This window comes from Notothenia rossii (genome assembly GCF_949606895.1).
Source record: "Notothenia rossii genome assembly, chromosome: 5".
Classification (NCBI taxonomy): Eukaryota; Metazoa; Chordata; class Actinopteri; order Perciformes; family Nototheniidae; genus Notothenia; species Notothenia rossii.
The window spans coordinates 49,428,857-49,449,888 of record NC_136903.1 but is presented as its reverse complement, the minus strand read 5'-3'; the positions used below and the strand labels follow the sequence as shown (position 1 = coordinate 49,449,888).

At 46.8% G+C, this 21,032-nt stretch overlaps 1 protein-coding gene across 1 annotated transcript in view; it reads right to left on the bottom strand.

The window, feature by feature from the left end:
* LOC307039091 (dihydropyridine-sensitive L-type skeletal muscle calcium channel subunit alpha-1-like) overlaps window positions 1-21,032 on the bottom strand; it is a 132,188-nt gene that overhangs the window by 99,105 nt on the left and 12,051 nt on the right. The window lies entirely within an intron of this gene.

The window sequence follows — 21,032 nt, the reverse complement described above, 5'->3', positions numbered from 1 at the left end:
CTGCTTATCTCTCCACCATCTTTACCGACCCCTCCCATAACCCCAGGACCCTCTTCTCCACCGTCAACAAGCTCCTCAAACCCCGTGCTAACACCCTCCCTTCCTCCACTTCCACTTTATGCAGTTCATTCCTCCAGTTTTTCTCTGACAAAATCACTGCCATTAATCTCTCCCTATCCATTGCATCTGACACACATACATCTCCCCCAACATCCACAGCCACAATTTCTCCCCCCATCTCCCTGGACCTTCCGAGCCCTCCTCCCCACGGCCGCCTCTTCCAGGTCACTCTGGTTACCCCCCTGAAATACTCAAACTGATCAGCTCCTCTAAACCCACAACCTACTCGCTTGACCCTCTACCCACCCCTCTACTGAAGTCCTGCCTCCCCGTTCTCTGCCCCTACCTTGTCAACCTTTTCAACTCCTCCCTGTCCCAAGGAACCGTTCCCTCTGCCTTCAAAACTGCTGCTGTCACTCCCATCCTCAAGAAACCCGGTCTGGATCCCTCCTCCCTCAGTAATTACCGCGCCATCTCCAACCTCCCCTTTCTCTCAAACACAATAGAACGCATCATCTCCAAACAACTCCACCGCCATCTCCAAACCAACCAGCTTTTTGAACCCCTTCAGTCTGGTTTTTGTCCCGACCACAGCACAGAAATGGCACTCATCAAAGTCCTCAATGACCTCCTCACCTCTGCTGACACCGGTTTCCTCAACATCCTCATACTCCTCGACCTGAGTGCAGCCTTCGATACCGTGAGCCACACCATCCTGCTTAACCGACTCCAGGATATCGGTATCGAAGGTACTGCACTCAGGTGGCTCCAGTCCTACCTCTCCGACAGATCCCACTTCATCTCCCTCAACAACCACTCCTCTTCCACAGCTTCAGTCACCCAAGGTGTTCCCCAAGGTTCAGTACTCAGCCCTCTCCTCTTCATCATCTACATCCTCCCCCTTGGTCAGATTCTCCGCCAATACTGCCTGGACTTTCACTGTTACGCTGACGACACACAGATTTACCTCAGCAACAACCCCCCCCCCCCCTGCCAACCCTGTGTTCTGTTCCGTTGGAGGGCCCGCCGTCACCTGTCTCACCGGGGGTCCTGCCAGCTCCTCGTCCTCTTCCGTGGGGGATCCTGCCGAAGCCTGTCCCACCGGCTCCGGTTCCTCTCCGGCTGACACCGGGTCCTGCCCGGCCTCCAGAGCTGTCCCGTCAGCGCCTTCCTGCCCGTCCTCCGGAGTTGTTCTGTCGCCGCCTGCTTCGCCCTCGAGCCCGGCCCCCTGAGAACCGCGGTCTTCGCCCTCAAGCCCAGCCCCCTGAGTGCCGCGGCCTTTGCCCTCATGCTCGGCCCCCTGAGTTCGCCCGCTGTGGCCTTCGCCCCTCCATGGACTCTGCCTTGCCCCCCAGGCCGTCCGCCCGAGACCCCCTCCATGGACTCTGACTTGCCCCCGGGCCATCCGCCCGAGGCCCCCTCCATGGTCTCTGCCTTGCCCCCGGGCCGTCCACCCGAGACCCCAATCTGTCTGTGTTGTGTTTTGTCTTGTCTAGATCTGTCTTTGGTTTTCTGTCTGCATTGTGTTTTGTCTTGTTTAGATCTTTCTTTGGTTTCCTGTCTGTGTGTGTTCCCTCCTACCTGTTCCCTCCTACCTGTTTTCTTGATTGTGTTCACCTGGTGCCCCTGTGTTTTCTCCTCCCTCCTCACCTGTCTCTTGTTTCCTTGATTAGTCCTGTGTGTATTTAAGTTCTGTTTTTTCTGTCTGTCATTGTTGGTTCGTCGTTTGTCTGAGACTGTGTTCTCATGGTAGTCTTCTGTTTTTTGTCACCTACAACCTTGAAATAAAAGTATTTTTCTCTGTTCAGTCTGCATTTGGGTCCTGCCTGTTTCACTAACCCTAACACACCCGCCCTGCAGCTGAGCGACTCATTCACGCCTTTATCTCCTCCCGCCTTGACTATTGCAACTCACTCCTCTACAGCATCAGCACTACATCCCTCAATAGACTCCAGCGTGTCCAGAACGCAGCCGCCAGACTCCTCAGCCACACCAAATAATGGCATCACATCACCCCGGTCCTCAAAGAACTCCACTGGCTCCCCGTTTCACACCGCATCCATTACAAAGTCCTGGATCTCACTTACAAAGCCCTCCACCATCTGCCGCCCCCCCACCCCCCACCTCACTGACCGCCTCATCCTCTACCAACCACCCCGGTCCCTCAGATCCACCTCAGCCGGTTTGCTTTCCATCCCCAAGGCCAAACTCCGGAGCTTCGGGAACTCCCTACCCCAAGAACTCCGTGAGTCTGAGTCCCTCACCCTGTTCCAGTCCCGCCTCAAAACCCACCTCTTCAACTCTGTATCCATAAGCCCCTACCCCCTCTCAACCAACTTCCTCCTGACTGCTTTTCTGTTTTGTTTTGTTTCTTTCTTTCTGTTTGTTTTTGTTTTTGTTTTGTTTGTCTACCCTCCCTCCCAAATGTAAAGCGTCTTTGGGTTCAAGAAAAGCGCTATAGAAATAAAATGTATTATTATTATGAAGAGGGTAATAATAATAATTTAAAAGATCTTAATGACCCCCTGATCTTGTATTTTTAATGTTCAATTAATTCACACACAAGTTATGTGAAGTTTTGTTGTGGTAATATTAGAATTAGCTGTATGCAGCAAATAATAATCAAGGGCTATTGTTATTTTGGTTTGTAAGAGGCAGGCACAGTCTCTGTGAAGTTGTGTGAGACTGTGTGAGACTCTCTCTCCCCCTACCCCTCATCCCCCTTTCCTGCCATCCCCATGATTTTGCTGTGATGTCAGAAGATAGAGGGGGGGTGGAGTTAGTTTAAAACAGTCACTTCAAACTTTTATTGTCCTCTCTAAAATAGATTTAGGGTTTTTGAAATGATTTGGGTAAACTAAGTATGTTTTCTTTTTAAGCTGTGTGAGACTGTTGACTAATGTTTAATTAGTCAAGGGGGATTGACTGATTTTAAATGCCATTTTCTTAATGTCTTTCATTTTTTTGTAAAGCACTTTGAATTGCCTTGTGTTGAAAGGTGCTATATAAATAAACTTGCCTTACCTTGCCTAGTTTACTAACTATAAGGAAGTCTCTTTTATGAAGAGGGTAATAATAATTTTAAAGATCTTATTTAGATTTTAATATGATTGGTGTTAACTAAGGATGTTCTTTTTAAGTTGTGTGAGACTGTTGACTAATGTTTAATTAGTTTACTAACTATAAGGAAGTCTCTTTTATGAAGAGGGTAATAATAATTTTAAAGATCCTATTTAGGTTTTAATATGATTGGTGTTAACTAAAGATGTTCTTTTCAAGTTGTGTGAGACTATTAACTAATGTTTAATTACTTTAGTTTATAAGGGGCAGGAGTCTCACACAAGAGGGTTCTCAATTCTTAAATTTCCCCGCCTCGTCTCCCCCTCCTCGACTCCTATCCTCGAGACTTAGTCCCACCCACAGGAGATGTACTAAATGGTCTTAGAAAAATATTGACTCTTTGTTTGTAGTCATCTACTAAACTAAAGCAAATAAAGAGAGTAGGCCTGTTATACTGAGTGATATATATTATACACACTGATCTGCTTTCTGCACGGACCTCACAGCTGTTCTCTCTGGAAACATCGCAACGCGATGAAAGCAGTTTCTAAAGATAATATCCAGGGGATGCATGCAGAGCTGTCATTGGCTGAGATAAGTCCGGCCGTGCGTCACACCTCCACCGTTCCCGGAAATGCATCCTCGGAGGAGCCATGGAGGAACCATCAGTGTCTCCTCGGTTTTAGCTCCTCCAGAGAGCCTCCTCGACGCTCGATCCTCGGTCCTCGGTGTGCATTTAGAGAAATTAGATGTCCTTCAAAATTTCGCTCTGAAATTCATTTCCGGGTCACTACCGGAGGACCGAGAAGTCGAGGAGGGGAAATTTGAGTATTGAGAAGCTTCTTATGTGTGTGTGAATGTGTCATCATCCAATCTGCGCACCTTGGAGCACGGGAGGGAATTAACATATACTGTATATGTGGGCACAGGTGATCAGCTGGGATGAGAGGTTAGAGAGGAAGCCACACGTTTTTCAACCGTGTTGACCGTGATTGTTTGTGTGTGGGCGTGTGCGTGATCGTTATGTTTTAAACAAGATTTTAGATACGTGAGTCTTAAAAAAACATTTTAATAAAGCATTACAAATTACGTCATGGTGGACCTCATCCTTCACAACAACACGCATTGGGAACTCTGACTGCTAACCTCCATGAGTGGCCTTTTTTGATGAGCGATTGCCGCTACACTTGTTAAAAAACAGGCTCCAATTAATTAATCAAGGGATCTCGGACACGGAAGAAGGAGTTGCTGCGCTCCAAGACAGCTCCAGATGATTGCTGACATGTGAACGCTGTGAAAGCCACGAGGAACCACGGTAGGATTGTTCAGAATTGTTACAAGCTGTGAAAGAGATTGACCTTCTCATATCAGGATAAAGGTACATCCTGCAACAATTCTAAAATAAAACCTCCCGCAGCTGCTGCGTTACTGTCAAAATGAGCCAAGAGGGGAGTCGGCCTAAAGCGCCTGCCTCTGTGATACAGAGAGTGGGCTCGGTAAAAGACAGCCTAAACTCACTGTTAACGCATTGGAATAAAAAATAGCATCAATTCAAAATGAAAGGAATTCAAGGATAAAGAAACTGCATAAATTAACAAAGGATGTTGAAAAATTGATACTTTCAAGCCAAAATGTGTCTGAGGTGGAATCCATGTGTGAAATGTTTGTGAAAAGAATGATCGAATTAAATGAGTTGCATGAGTCACTGAAACCATTAATACCAGAGGATGAAGTTATAAAACTAAATAAATGGTTTGAAACACGAATACACAGCAATCGAGAAATGATGAATAAAATGAAAAGGTGGTTTGCAAACTACAAAGGAGCAATTTACACATGCAATTGATGATGATGTGGTAAATGTCAATGCTGCAACCAAAACTAATGTGGTAATTGAGGATATCTGTCCAAATGACAGGGTTTCCAATATAACCGGAAGAACATGCACATCAGCTGGCCGCTCAAGCCACAGGTCCAAAATGTCTTCCATCTCCTCTGCATGTATCAAGGCGGAGGCTGAAGTGGCTGCTCTCAGTGCAATGGCGGCTATCCTCAAAGAAAAACATGCACTGGATTGTGAAGAGCATAGCCTCACCGAAGCCAGAAAGTGTGAAGAGCATAGCATCGCATCAGCCAGAAAGTGCGAAGAGCATATCATCGCAGCAGCCAGAAAGTGTGAAGAGGAGCAGATCAGACAACGCAAGGAGTCTGATCAGTCCTGATCTGAGTCCTGGACTTCGAGTCGTGGCTGAACCTGTCTCTGCGTTCCTGCCTGACTCTCATCATACTACTTCCTTGATGGCTCCCACAGGATTGTTGACATCCTCGTGGATTCATCTTCTTATTATAGACACAGGCTTTTCCAAACATTTGGACTACCTATGTTGTAAATGTATTATCTTTTCGATTTGCACACGGCATCTATTGCACGTCTGTCCCTCCTGGGAGAGGGATCCCTCCTCTGTTGCTCTCCCTGAGGTTTCTCCAATTTTCCCCTTTAAACTGTGGGGTTTCTCTGGGAAGTTTTTCCTTGTACGATTGTCTAAGGACAGAGGGTGTCGTATTGTCATACTGATAGTCTGTACAAATCATTTGTGATATTGGGCTATATAAATAAACATTGATTGATTTATTTATTTATTTATTTATTGATTGATGGATTGATTGATTGATTGATTGATTGATTGAAGGAGTGGCTTGAATTGCATAGTGGAATTGCTGCCTATACAGCAAAGGCCAATGTACTCAGGTACAGAGGATCTGAGGTTCAAAGCTCAAGGGCTGATTCAAACGGAATGAATTCATATCTAGACAGAGCCAAAAGCAAAAATCTCTCTTACGGCCCGTCCACACGGCGGCATGCGTTGAAGCTTCAACGCTTCTGCCTGTTCACTTTGAATGGGGTGACGTCATGTTTCGCCGAACTGCATTGAGGGAGCGAAGCGTAGATTTGCTCGCGTTGCTGGCAACGAAAGTTGAGCAATGTTCAACTTTTGAAGCTTCGGCGGAAGCGTCAGCCAATCGAATCATATGCCAATACAAGCTCTAGCCAATCAAACCGCGAGCTTGTGTGTCCGGGGGGGGAGATTCATGTGATTGGTTGTTGGTCAAGTTTCAGCCCCCCCCCCGCCGGCAAGCGATAACGCACGCCGCCGTGTGGACGGGCCGTTAGACCATCTGCTACAGAATTCATCCCACAAGGTTCAGAAGGTCAGTTCAACCCCCCACCAAAAGGGGCAGCAGAGCTGTAGTGTCAGTGGAGACTCAAGGATGCAAACTTGCAGTACCATAATCCTACAGTAAGTAAGTAAGTAAAAGTTTATTTCTAAAGCACCCCTCCCAGCACGAATGCACAGAGTGCTGTACAAAATATAGCAGTCAAAACAATTAGGCCAATATGGCACTAAGGCATAATAATAACAAAGCATAACATGACAGGAAAATAGAATAAAAACTTAAAAACAATATACAAACATGAAACCAAGTGCAAGAGGACCAGTGATTGACAGTGACAGGACAGTGACGTGATGAACGGCCTAAGACTGCTCAAACGCCTGCTTAAATAAGTGCGTCTTTAGGTGTCCCTTGAACAGGTTGAGGGAGGGAGCCGATCTCAGGACCGGGGTACGTGCGTTCCAGAGTCTAGGGGCGGCCGCCCCAAACGCCCGGTCCCCCCTGGTCTTTAGTCGGGTCCTGGGCACTGCCAGAAGCCCCTGGTCAGAGGACCTCAGCGAACGAGTGTTTTGGTGTGGTGGAATGAGCTCGCTGATGTAGGCTGGGGCTTGGCCGTTTAGAGCTTTGTATGAGATAATCAGGATCTTGTACTGGATCCTGAAATGAACTGGTAGCCAGTGCAGGGAGGCTAGAATGGGGGTGATATGGCAGGATTTTTTAGACCTGGTGATTAAGCGGGCGGCAGCGTTTTGAACCAGCTGCAGACGGTGAACAGAGGCTTTGCTGAGACAGGTGAAAAGTGAATTACAGTAGTCTAACCGGGATGATATGAATGCGTGGACAGCCATTTCAAGCTCTGCATGAGACACAATGGACCTGAGTTTAGCGATGTTGCGGATGTGGAAAAAACAGTTGCGGGTCAGTGAGGAAACATGTTTGTCCATGTTCATAGCCTGGTCGAAGAACACCCCAAGATTTCTGATGTGGGGGTGAACGTTGGTGGTGAGGGGCCCCATTAGGTTTTTTACCTTGGCTGCTAGGGAGTCTGAGGCAATTATAAGTACCTCTGTCTTCGCCGCATTTAGCTGGAGGAAATTTCTCCCCATCCAGCCCTCAATGGCAGCTAGACAGTCCAGTAGGATGTTAATTTTCTGCATGTTTTGCGGAGTGAAGGACACATACAGCTGGATATCATCAGCGTAGCAGTGGTAGGACACACCCTTAAAGCTGCTGATGATAGAGCCAAGGGGGAGCAAATATAAGGCCCAGAGGAGCGGGGCCAAGATGGAACCCTGTGGTACCCCACAGGGTAGGGGAGCAGGGTCAGAAGTGAACGGACCAACGGCCACTGAGAATGACCTTCCTCCGAGATATGAGGAAAACCAATCTAGGGCTCTCCCTGAAATGCCCACCCACTCTCTAAGCCTATCCAGCATGATGCTGTGGTCCACAGTATCAAATGCTGCGCTGAGGTCTAACATGATCAGCACAGCGCATTCACCCGAGTCTGCAGCCATCAGGATGTCGTTAGAGACCCTGAGGAGTGCAGTCTCAGTGGAATGCTTCGTGCGGAAACCAGATTGAAATTTATCTAGGGTGTTAGTGTTGGCCAGAAAAGCGTTGAGCTGGTTCGCAACAACCTTTTCAAGCACTTTGGAGGTGAAAGGCAGCTTAGAAATAGGTCTATAGTTTTTTGGGAGAGAGGGGTCCAGGTTAGGTTTCTTAAGGAGGGGCTCGACAACCGCCTGCTTAAAATATGAAGGGACAGAGCCAGATTCAAGAGAAAAGTTAATGATGGAAACCAAACCGGGGCCAACAGAGTTGATTGCTTCTTTCAGGATGGAGGTGGGGATGACATCTAGTGGACTGGAAGAGCGTTTCATGGAATTAACTATGTCAATGAGATCTTGAAGGGAAATAGGGGCAAAACAGTTCAAAGTTGAATGCCTGGCTGGGCAGGTGGGGAGGAGGGAGAGGGAGGGGGAAATGCTGGCTCTCACATCCGCAACCTTGTTTACAAAGAACAAGAGAAAGTCATTACAATCCTCATTTGAGAAAACAGGGATGGGGGGGAGAGGAGAACTAACAATGTTGTTGATGGTCTTAAACAGGATGCTAGGATTGTGCTTACTGGATGTAATGATATCAGAGAAGTAGGCTGCCCTGGCATCTCTAACCATGTTGTTGTATTCAGACATAAGGTCCTTTAGGTAAAGGCGGTGCACCTGGAGATGGGTAGATTTCCAGAGACGCTTTACTTTACGGCATTTTCGTCTAAAATTGTAGATGTTTTCATTTAACCAGGGGGAGTGGTTAACTGCTAACAGCTTTCTAGTAACCATGGGGGCGACCTCGTCTAGAATACTAGAGCAGTGGGTGTTAAAGGAGTTAACCATGAGATCTATGTCGACATGGGAGGGGTTTACTATGTTGCTGTCAAATTTAGAGGCGAATTTATTCGCTGTCAGGCTGTTGATAACGCGCGAGCATTTAACTCGCTTCCCCAGAACAACGTCATTATCAAACAGTGTGTTAAACAGGACACAATAATGATCAGAGACAGTCAACTCTTCAGTGCAAATCGAATTAATCTTTAAACCAGTAGTAAATACAAGATCAAGCGTATTACCTTTTGCATGGGTGGGACCAGAAACATGTTGCGTAAAGTTAAATGATTCTGTGACATTCAAAAAGTTTACAGCAAAGGAGTCCGAGCTATCGTTGACGTGAACGTTAAAATCCCCAACCATCAAAACTCTATCAAAGCGGATGATGGAAGCTAAAAAATGTCCGAAATCCGTAATAAAATTTGCGTTTCTGCCCGGAGGGCGATAGATCAAAATGCAGTAGAAAGGGTTGGCGCGACCAACTTTGGAGACTGAGACCTCAAAAGTGGAGAAAGTTCCGCAGCTCACTGAACGTGTAGAGCAGCCGTCCCTGTTTATTATGGCAAGGCCCCCGCCTCGGCCTGTTGTTCGCGGGACACAGGAGTAAGAGCAGTCCGGGGGACATAGTTCGTTGAGAGCAGCAAATTCCTCGGTCTTCTGCCACGTCTCCGTGATGAACAGAAAGTCCAAGTCCTTAGATGTGAAGAGATCATTCAGAGCGAACGATTTGTTAGCGATTGAACGGGCATTCAACAGACCCACGCTGATGTTATCGGAGCCGGCCCTCCCGATGGTGGAAGCCCGAGGTAGAGAACGCAGACACCCAGGCACTGAAGCCACACTGGAGAACACTGCGCGTCTTCTTACCGGGACGAAAGCCGGGAGCTGCATCGAGGAGGCAGGTAGAATTGGACGGAGACAGGACGGTCTCACAGTACAGCCAGCCGCCGTGGATACGGCGAGGAGTGCAGACCAGGGACGATCACAAGTAAGATTTCTCAGTCTCACCGAAACGCCCGCTCGTCTACCCCGTCTTCGCGTACGCTTCGTCCGGGTGCAGCCAGGGCAGGGAGCCCAGACAGCCCGAGGCAGATGTTGGCGTAGGGCGCCATGAGCGCTCCAGAAATCATAGTGGTGTTGCACGGGGGATAACGCTGAGAAACCGATATCCAGCAGAGTCTGACGAGCATAAACTCTAGCCGATTTGGCACTTTTTAGAAAGGACGTTACAAACAAAACCACGAAAAACAGAAGAGGTAGGAAGCGAAAATGACGAGCTGCCAACACAGGCGCGGCCATCTTGCTTAGAGGGTAGAGTGATAAGAACTTTGCTCTGTCAATGGGTGCGCGCCCCAAAGATTCAAACCAGCAGTTGCATCATCCACCAGTAGCTGGCAGTAAAACTTTATTGCCAATGGAGGCATTCACAGCCACAACAATACCAGAAGGAAATGGATCTAAAGCCTATCAATCCGACGTCATCTCAAATATGTCAGCAGACATTCTCTGCCACACAAGTCACTCATGATCATGACACACATTTGGTGCAGGAAACCAACCAACATACAGGTTCAGTGCAAAGTAACGTGAATCAAGGCAACATTATCAACATCATGCAAAGGCAAAATGATATCACAGCTCTGTTGGTCCAGCAACAGTCAACATTGTCACTGCCACCAAGAGAAATACCAACCTTTGATGGAGACCCTTATTAGTATAGTGCATTCATACGAGCATTTGAACATGGAGTGGAAGCAAAGACTGCTAACAATGTTGATTGCCTATACTTTATGGAACAATACACCAAGGGACAACCCAAGGAACTGGTTAAAAGCTGTCAACACATGCCACCCGACAGGGGATACCAAAGATCAAAGACACTTTTGAGAGAACGCTTTGGAAATCAACAAATAATAGCCACTGCATACATGGAGCAAGCGCTTGGATGGACACCAGTGAAAGCAGAGGATGTTAAAGCATTGCAAGCTTTTTCTTTGTTTCTTCGTGTTTGCTGCAATGCCAGAGCTACATGTCAGAGATGAATATGCCAACTAACATGCGGGCTATGATCTTAAAGTTGCCCTATAAAATGAGGGAAGGATGGAGAAACCTTGCTTACGAGTTACAGGAGAGGCAACATCGTCAAGCAGGTTTCAGCGATATTGTCAAGTTGTAACAACTGAATGAACACAAGTGGAGGACTCAATAGCACGACTCAGAGACAGAGGCTTGGGATGCAAAAAAGGTCTTTATAGCCAAGGTTCGGTACACGGGAGTTCAGTCAATAAGGCTAACAAAACAGACGAGGAGTAGACAGGGACTGGATCAGGACACGAAGCTGGGTCAGGTACACGTGGAATCAGATACTAGGAAAAACACAGCTAGAACGCTAGGAATAACTAAGACGAACTGGCACTGAAGGGAATGTGGATGCAGACTAAGTAGACAGAGGGAGTGATGATAATGGGGCACAGGTGAGGCTAATTAGGGATGGGAAGCAGGTGGAGTTCAATCAAGGGCAGGAAAGCTGAGACTGAAATGAGAGAAACAACAATGAAAACAGGAACAATAATACAACATCAACATGCTGGCTAGGCCCTTACAGTACCCCCCACCCCTCTAAGGACGGCACCTACCGTCCCAGGTAGTTCAGGATGTTGGCGTTGAAAGTCTCGGATGAGGTCCTTACTGACATTACTGGTGGAGACCCATGATCTCGGCCCGGCTCCAGGTGCGATGACATCGGCGAATGAGGGCATGGGCAGATGGAACACTTACCTCCTTCTCCAGGTCGGGCCACAACGGCGGTTGGTATCCATAGGCACACTGAAAAGGTGAGAGACCAGTATCTGAACTAGGCAAAGTGTTGTGTGCGTACTCACCCAAATAAGATGCGTGCTCCACATGGCAGGGTTCTGAGAGACCAGGCAGCGTAGACAGGTCTCAAGCTCCTGATTCAGCCGCTCCGTCTGGCAGTTAGACTGAGGATGATATCCAGAAGAGAGGCTGACTGTGGCATCGATGAGTGAGCAGAAAGCCTTCCAAAACTTTGAGGTAAACTGTGGGCCCCGGTCTGACACAACATCCCTAGGGAAACCATGGAGACGGAAAACATGGAACAACACTGCCTCTGCTGTCTCTCTGGCAGATGGCAACTTAGGCAGTGGGACAAAGTGGACCATCTTCGAAAATCTATCCACAATTGTCAAAATAGTGGTGTTACCATGAGACAGCGGCAACCCTGTGACGAAGTCCAACGAGATGTCAGACCAGGGGCGATGTGGCACTGGAAGCGGATGCAGAAGACCAGAAGAGGGCTGACGGGAAGTCTTTTTCCGGGCACAGACTGAACAGGCTGCCACGTACTCCTTGACCGACTTCTCCATGGAGGGCCACCAGAACCGCTGCTTAATAATGGTGCTGCAAACGCCAGGATGGCAGGAGAGGAGGGAAGTATGTGCCCAGTGGATGACCTGTGAGAGAGGGTCAGGAACGAACAACCGGTTCTGTGGGCAACCATCAGGAACCAACACATTAGCACTCGCCTGGCTGACCCTCTCCTCAATGTCCCATGTGACTGCTCCCACTACACAAGAGGGAGGAATGATTAGCGAGGGAGTGTGAGGAGCTGGATCGGAATCAAACAGGCGGGATAGAGCATCAGTTTTAGCGTTCTTAGAACCGGGATTGTATGACAGAGTGAAGTTGAATCGGGTAAAGAATAGGGCCCACCTGGCTTGTCTGGAGTTGAGGCGTTTTGCAGATCTGATGTACTGAAGGTTCTTATGATCGGTCCACACTAGGAAAGGGTGCTCGGCTCCCTCCAGCCAGTGGCGCCACTCCTCCAAAGCCACCTTAATTGCCAACAGCTCCCTGTTACCCACATCATAGTTTCTCTCGGCTGGGGAGAGTTTCAGAGACAGGAAAGCACAGGGGTGGAGCTTGTTGTCTCTCTTCGACCTTTGAGAGATGACTGCCCCAACGCCCACATCTGAAGCATCAACCTTGACCACAAACTGCTGAAGTGGGTCAGGAAGCGTGAGAATAGGGGCCGAAGTGAAGCTCCTCTTATGCCTCCGGAAAGCCTTTTCTGCTAGGGGGGACCACTGGAACTTCACCTTGGGGGAGGTTAAAGCATGCAGTGGGGCAGCCACAGAACTATAGTTTCTGATGAAACGTCTGTAGAAATTGGCAAAGCCCAAAAATCGTTGTATGAGTTTCTGATTGGAAGGTGTAGGCCACTCAGTGAGTTGACTGACCTTTGATGGGTCCATCTGAATGCTGTTCTCCAAAATGACAAATCCCAGGAAAAAGACGGTGGAGACGTGGAACTCGCACTTCTCTGCCTTCACAAAGAGTAGATTATCCAAGAGATGCTGCAACAACTGGCGGACATGTTGAATGTGGGTCGTCTCATCCGGAGAAAAGTTGAGAATGTCGTTGAGGTAGACAAAAACCAACTGGTTGAGCATGTTTCGGAGAACATCATTAACCAGAGCCTGGAAAACAGCTGGAGCATTGGTTAACCCAAATGGCATTACGAGGTATTCATAATGGCCACTAGGGGTGTTGAAAGCAGTCTTCCATTCATCCCCCTCCCTTATCCTTACCAAATGATAAGCATTTCGAAGATCAAGTTTAGTAAAGATCTTTGCATCCTGTAATAGTTCAAATGCTGAAGAGATAAGAGGAAGGGGGTACCTGTTCTTTATGGTAATGTCATTTAGCCCTCTGTAGTCGACACATGGACGAAGAGTCTTATCCTTCTTGTCGACGAAGAAGAAGTCTGCTCCGGCCGGAGAGGAGGAAGGCCGAATTATCCTGGAAGCAAGGGAAGAGTCAATGTATCTCTTCATTGTTTCCCTTTCGGGGCCAGACAGGGAGTATAGATGTCCCTTAGAGGGAGAGGTCCCAGGGAACAAGTCAATGGAGCAGTCATAGGGTCGATGGGGAGGCAGGGTGGAAGCACAAGTCTTATTGAAAACCTCTTTCAGGTCCCGGTAACAGGTGGGCACCCTGCTAAGATCCGGGAAATCAGAGTCTGCTGCAGCTTGGAGAGGGTTAGAGACAGCAGTAGTCAGGGCAAGAGTCACATGGGTGGAGGGCAGAGGTCTCTCTGGAGCCGGGGCAGAAGGGAAACATGTGGCCAAACAATCCTTATGCCAACCCCAAACTCTCCCGGTGGACCAGTCCAAGTAAGGATTGTGTTTTACCAGCCATGGGTCGCCCAAAATAGGAGGGTGTGAAGGGGAGTTAAAAAGATGAAAACTCAGGGATTCAGTGTGGCCGTTAGCGATGATTAGTTGAAGGGGCCGAGTATGGTGGGTGATTCGGCAAAATAAACGTCCATCCAGAGCCTTTGCTACAAGAGGCCTCAACAGGGGAACAAAATTAAGTCCAAGTCTCTTGGCTAATCTCCAATCAATGAAACTCTCATCTGCTCCTGAGTCAATTAGAGCAGTATGAGACAAATTCTGAGTAGGAGTAATTAGCTGAGCAGAGGTGAGAGTACGAGAGGGACCAAAAGAAACAGTTCGGCTCACCAGGACCCTCCTACTTACTGATGAGCCTGGTCTTTTACTGGGCATCTGGCTACAAAGTGACCCATCTGTGAGCAGTAAATGCACCTCCCCTCCAGTAGGCGGCGCTGGCGCTCCTCAGGAGTCAGCCTTGCTCTTCCCAACTGCATGGGTTCCTCCTGGGCAGTAGGCGGCGCTGGAGAGTCGGTCGTCTGGAAACGCTGCTTGGGGAAAAAAGGACTGGCCTGAGACAGCCCTCTCTGACCGGGCGGAGAAAACACAGCTCTCGACTTCTCCCTTTCTCTCTCTACGAGGCGAGTGTCAATTTTTATTGCCATAGCAATGAAACTATCCAGGTCAGAGGGAAGCTCTAGAGGAGCCAACTGGTCCTTGATGGGGCCAGACAGCCCATTGCGAAAAGCATCAAAGAGGGATGAATCATTCTAGCCGCTGTCTGCAGCCAAAGTGCGGAACTCCACGGCGTAGTCGGAGACACGCCTCCCTCTCTGGTGTAAATCCATTAGAGCTCTCGCTGCTTCCCTGCCTGGAGTTGTGTGATCAAATATTTAGCTTAAAGTCTCTGTAAAACGTCTCAGGGAATTACAGACAGGGGAATCTCGAGCCCACTCCGCCGTAGCCCACGCCTCCGCTCTGCCGGTGAGGTGGGAAATGATGTAGGCTACCTTAGCCCGTTCAGACTGGAAGGAAGATGCTTGCAGCTCGAAGTGCAACCCACACTGGACCAGGAACTCACGACAGTTATCCGAGTCTCCGGAAAAACGCTCTGGTCTAGAGAGGTGAGGAACCGAAGGCAGCGGTGTCGGCACGGTGGCAGGAACAGGACCGGGAGCTGTAGCCGGATCCTACGCAGGAACCGGAGTAGCAGAGCGTAGTGGATCGAGATGTGCCACAAGCTGCTGGATCTGATTTGCCAGCTGGCAAACCTGACTGCAGATGGAGGACTGGAAACCCTCATGATGCTCTGACAATTCTCTTACTCCCTGGCAGACAGCGGTATCAGAGGATCACAAAGTTTCTACCAAAACATGTGGCCATATTGGGGCTGGAGGACAGGATTGTGCCCATTGTGCCCGTTCAGATCAAGGCTACAAACAGCAGCACAGTGATAAACACTTATGCCTTCCTAGATCCTGGTAGCACGGCCACCTTTTGCTCAGAGCGACTGATGAGGGAGCTTAAGATGAGAGGAAGAGAATCCAAATTCCTGTCGAGAACAATGAATCAGGAAAAGCTTGTGGATAGTCACATCATTTCTGGGTTGGAGGTGGCTGCACTCAACAGTAACAATTACTATGAGCTACCTGATGTGTTCACACAAACTGTAATGCCTGTGACTTGTGACAACATTCCAAAACAGGAAGAGTTAAGTGCATGGCACCACTTAAACTCTGTGAAACTTCCTGTCATTGATGATGACGTGGGGCTGCTAATTGGAGCTAATGTCTCAAAACTCATGGACCCATGGGAGGTGGTGAACAGCAATGATGATGGACCTTATGCTGTCAGAACCCTGCTAGGGTGGGTTGTCAATGGACTGCTGAGAGGAGACCGCCAAATTGTAAACAGCTGTCCCACCATTGCAGTCAATAAAATATCATTAACCAGCTTGGAGGAACTGCTGGTAAAGCAATACAACCATGACTTCAATGAGAGATCAGTTGATGAAAAGCCAGAAATGTCCAGAGAAGATCTTACGTTTTTTGAAATCATGAAAAGTTCTGCCAACCTCACTGAGGGACATTACAGTCTGAAATTACCTTTCAGAGAAGAGAACGTTTCAATGCCAAACAATCGCCATGTTGCTGAGCAAAGGGCTCTGTGTTTTAAAAGGAAATTCAAGAAAAATGCAACATTTGACGAGGAGTACGTCAACTTTCCGGGCGATAAAAAAGGGCTATGCTGAAAGAGTGCCTGAACAGCAACTGGAAGGCAGAGAAGGAAAAGTCTGGTACATCCCTCATCATGGCGGGCATCACCCTAAAAAGGGAACCTTGAGAGTTGTGTTCGATTGCGGCGCAAGCTTTAAAGGGACATCACTGAACAGCAAGCTACTGCAGGGACCTGATTTGACAAATTCCTTGCTTGGAGTCCTCACAAGATTCTGCCAAGAATCTGTAGCAGTAATGGCCAACATTCAAGCAATGTATCACCAGATCAAAGTGGCAAGAACTGATGCCGACTTTCTTTGCTTCCTGTGGTGGCCAAATGGTGAGCTGACACAACAACTCGCTGACTACAGGATGACTGTACATTTGTTTGCTGCAATATCATCACCCAGTTGTGCCAGTTGTGCCTTAAAGAAAACTGCAGAAGACAACAGAGCTTATTTTGCAGCACAGGTGGTTGGCACCATGAAACACAACTTTTATGTGGATGATTGCTTGAAGTCTGTGTCGTCAGAGGCAGAAGCCATAGCCCTTGTGAAAGATCTGACGGCTCTATGCCACTTGGGAGGATTTCAGCTGGTGAAATGGATCAGCAATAGCAGGTCAGTGCTAGAATCTGTTGATGTGGAAAAGAGAGCCTGCTCTACCTCCTTGACTGTTCGAGAAAGGCGACCTTTACACCAAATGACGTTGGAGGCAAGTTCAGTTCCTGGCAGATCTCTTTTGGCACAGATTGATCCGGGAGTACTTACCACTGTTAGAGGAACGTCAACGGTGGACAAAGGAGAGGAGGAGTTTCGTCACAGGAGACATCGTCATCGTTGCAGACTCTACTGCCCCCCGTGGATCTTGGTTGCTGGGGAAAATACTGCAGACCTTTCCTGGCCCACATGGACTGATGCGGTCTGTTAAAGTCCAGACAAAATGCAGCATACTGGAACGACCAGTCACCAAGATCTGTCTTCTCCAGGAAGCTGAATGGAGAACTGACATAGATCCCTATGTTCGCATTACTTTTTCCCTTTTTGGACCCTTTTTGACTGACAGTATGGACTGAGACACTCTCGTGCTCTTTACTAATAATTGACTCCACTGGTGTTTTGGTGTAATTGTCACTTTATTATACAGTCACAATTAGGGGCCGGTGTGTTGGAGACAATTTGCTTTGGGTTGTGCACGGGGTTTGTCTATGTGTGTGTGAACGCGTCATCATCCAATCTGCGCACCTGGGAGCACGGGAGGTAATTAACCTATACTGCAGACCTATTCAACTGGCGGCCCGCGGGCCAGATGCGGCCCAGAACCAACTCCCGAGTGGCCCAGGCTCCCGTAGCCAAATTCCTACACTAGTACAGACCATGAACGCAACACTCCACGTTGCATAGAAACCACCAAACCACAACGCAGCACGTTTTTTGAAAGTGCATCTAGTGGTGCTAGTAACGGTGGTCCTATGATAGCAACTCTAAAACATGTCTCTCTCAACTCTGAAGCGTAAACAGAGACAAAACGGTCATTGATCTTGTGGAGCAGATCCAAGTCAAGCTGGACCTTTTCGCGACCGACTCGAGCACGGGTCGGATGCTGCATTTTCCGACGCTCCCCTAACACATCACATCTCCGGCACAAATCACGGATGTGATGACAGATTTCATTGCGAGGTTGAAAGAGAACTTTGCCGGTCGATTGGATGGACTTGCTCTGCCCACAGAGGTGATGATGGGCTTTGCCAGAGTCCCCTTCACTGTTGCAATAGAGGGGGACGTATCAACCAGAGCAAAGGAAGTGGTCCCCTGCATCGACAAGGGGAAATATACACCTGGAACTTATTGACATGCAGCGCACTAACGTGCCAGCAAAGTTTTGGAGTGATGTCAAAAAACAGCAGTTCCCTAACGTTCAGAAAGTAGCGATCTGTGTGCTCAGTATGTTTGGATCAACATACACATGTGAATCAAGCTTTTCACACATGAACTCAATTAAAGTAGCACTCGCTGCTCCCTGACTGACAGCACTCTTCACCAATGTCTTAAGATTGCATTGACATCCTATGAGCCAAAAATCACTGCTCTTGTTCAAAACAAAAAATGAGAAAGTCAGCGATGACAAATCACAAATGAGGTGATAGTAAGCACCTAGTTTACTATAGTAGACGTGTAGTATTCATTCATATAGTTACCCGTATCCCTTGTTATGGGTTTGTGCACTGAAGGGTTTGACGGTTCTTTCTGTATTCATTTAAATGCACTTTGTAATGTGTCTGGGTCAAATGTGACCAAAACGTATGATTTTTTTGTTATTACTTGAAAAGTGAAAAAATAGTATTGCTACATAGTGTTGCATTGGAGCTCTTTAGCTGTTTTTTGTGTATGTGAGGACATTTATTAAGACTGCTATTATTGTATTCAGTAAATGCACTTTGTGATGTGCCTGGTTCAAAAAACATAACCTGACTATTTGACTTCTAAAGCAAACAAATGTAATGCTACAACTGTGCACTTTTTTTTTCAGATTCTGTTAAATTAATGCTAATTTGTTGTGTTTTTATGCAGTTTTTGACCTACGTTTGTTAGATGAACAATGAATAAAAATGGCATGTTTTTCATCGCAGTAATATGTGTTGGTTTAAAATGTGTCACTACCCGCTTTTTACAGGCTGCTGAATGTCTGGCCCAGCTGAATTTTGTAGTTATAAAATCTGGCCCAACTGAATGTGTAGTTGAATAGCCCTGCTATACTGTATATGTGGGCACGGGTGATCAGCTAGGATGAGAGGTTAGAGAGGAAGCCACACGTTTTTCAACCGTGTTGACCGTGATTGTTTGTGTCTGAGCGTGTGCGTGATCGTTATGTTTTAAACAAGATTTTAGTGAGTCGTAAAAGAACATTTTAACCTTGGACAAATAAATAAAGCATTACAAATTACGTCATGGTGGACCTCATCCTTCACAACAACAGGCGTTGGGAACTCTGTCTGCTAACCTCCATGAGTGGCCTTTTTTGATTAACGATTGCCGCTACAGGTAGTGTAGTGTCTTCGGCCATCCTAAACTCTGAAATGTTTTTCGCATATCATATTGCATTAACACCATATCCCAACGTGCATTGTGGCTAAAACATCCAATCACCGAGCTTCAAGCTGAGGATCTTGGGTAATCAGTTCAGTGGCTGTGTGGTGTGTATCGAAAAGATGCTCAAAATGTCCCTTATAGGCCTACGTCTGTTTCCGGTGACTTCCTTTACGGCTAAGAAGCCCTAGATTATAGAATCAAACGAATACATAAAAACAAGGATAATTGTGTGTTATTGTTGAGTAAATAACAGTGTGTTATTTAGAAAAGAATAACAAATTAGAGGGAAAAAATATTTTAAAAAATACAGATTTCAGTATTCTGAGGCTCTGAGCCCCATTTCTTTTCCTCACAGAAGGCAAAAAAAGTCAGACATTGTCCGATTTAAAATAAAAACTTCAATAGTGGCTTGGTATTGAGTAAGAACATGTTTATATGAACCACACAGCTTCCAGTCTACCAAGACCAGACCGGACAAAAATAAGTGGTGCAGGCACGAAACGTGGCGTATCATATGCACACAAAACTCGGCCTCAGAGCTCAATGGGAATGGTTAGCGTATCATATGCACGCAAAATCTGACTTCTGCGTATCTATTGCACGCATTTCCAATGAGTAAAGTCGTGTCATTTGTACGCAGACTGAAGAGAGTGGGTTGGATTAATGATAAAAACCTAGAAGACATTATACAACATCTGAAATCCTCCTCCTGCTGCCTTGACATTATACCAACAGGATTTTTCAAAAATGTTTTTCATTGCATGGCCTCAGATCTTCTTCATATAGTAAACAAGTCTCTTCACTCAGCTATTTTTCCACAGGCTCTGAAAACTGCAGTCATTAAACCGCTCTTAAAAAAGAATAATCTAGATGCTTCAGTAATGAAAAATTACAGGCCCATATCAAACCTCCCATTTCTAGGTAAAATCATTGAAAAAGTTGTTTTTCAACAGTTGAGTAATTTCTTGAATTTAAATAACTGTTTGGATGTGTTCCAGTCAGGCTTTCGTCCAAACCACAGCACTGAGACTGCTATTATTAAGGTCTTCAATGACATCCACTTAAACACAGACAGTGGCAGAACTTCAGTGTTAGTATTATTAGATCTGAGTGCTGCGTTTGACACTGTTGACCACAACATATTAGACCGACTGGACAACAGGGTGGGACTTTCGGCAACAGTTCTAAATGGGTTTGAATCCTACTTAAAGGACAGAAACAACTTTGTTTCTATAACCCTTCAGGCTCATCAAGATCCCCCCGCTTCGCGCTCCCTGATCAGTCTGTGGGGTGTTCTTTTCCCCATAATGAACGCCTCGCTGCACATTGTCCCTTACAAAATACAGTAAACTATTAACACTGTAAATATTATCGTTTGCCCTTAGTGAGATGACAAGGCTCCATTAACAATAAACCTATTTTTAGTGAATTACTGAGTTTAGGCACGTTAATAACGTTTTAATGAAGGTGACTACAGCATATTCATAATGGTTAATGCTTTCATGTCAATTCGGCGAACATATGATACATTAAATGATTTTGAAGATGATGATTACAAATCGCATTTCCTGATGAAAAAACAAACCGATTGTTTTTGTATTTGTAGCTTTGTAAACGCCAACGTGGATTAAACAACATTATTTTGTTAAATAAAAACATGGTGATGTTTTGTAAATGATTACATGTCTCTTATTTAGCATTTAGAATATGATCCTACCCGTGACATATGGATCTTAACAAAGATCCGCTATATCAGATACCTGTAGATCTATCAGCTGTTTATTTCACATGAGTTCCACTGTGGCAGCTTTTTAATCACGGCACCCCCTGGTGGATCCATGATCCATTGCAGCT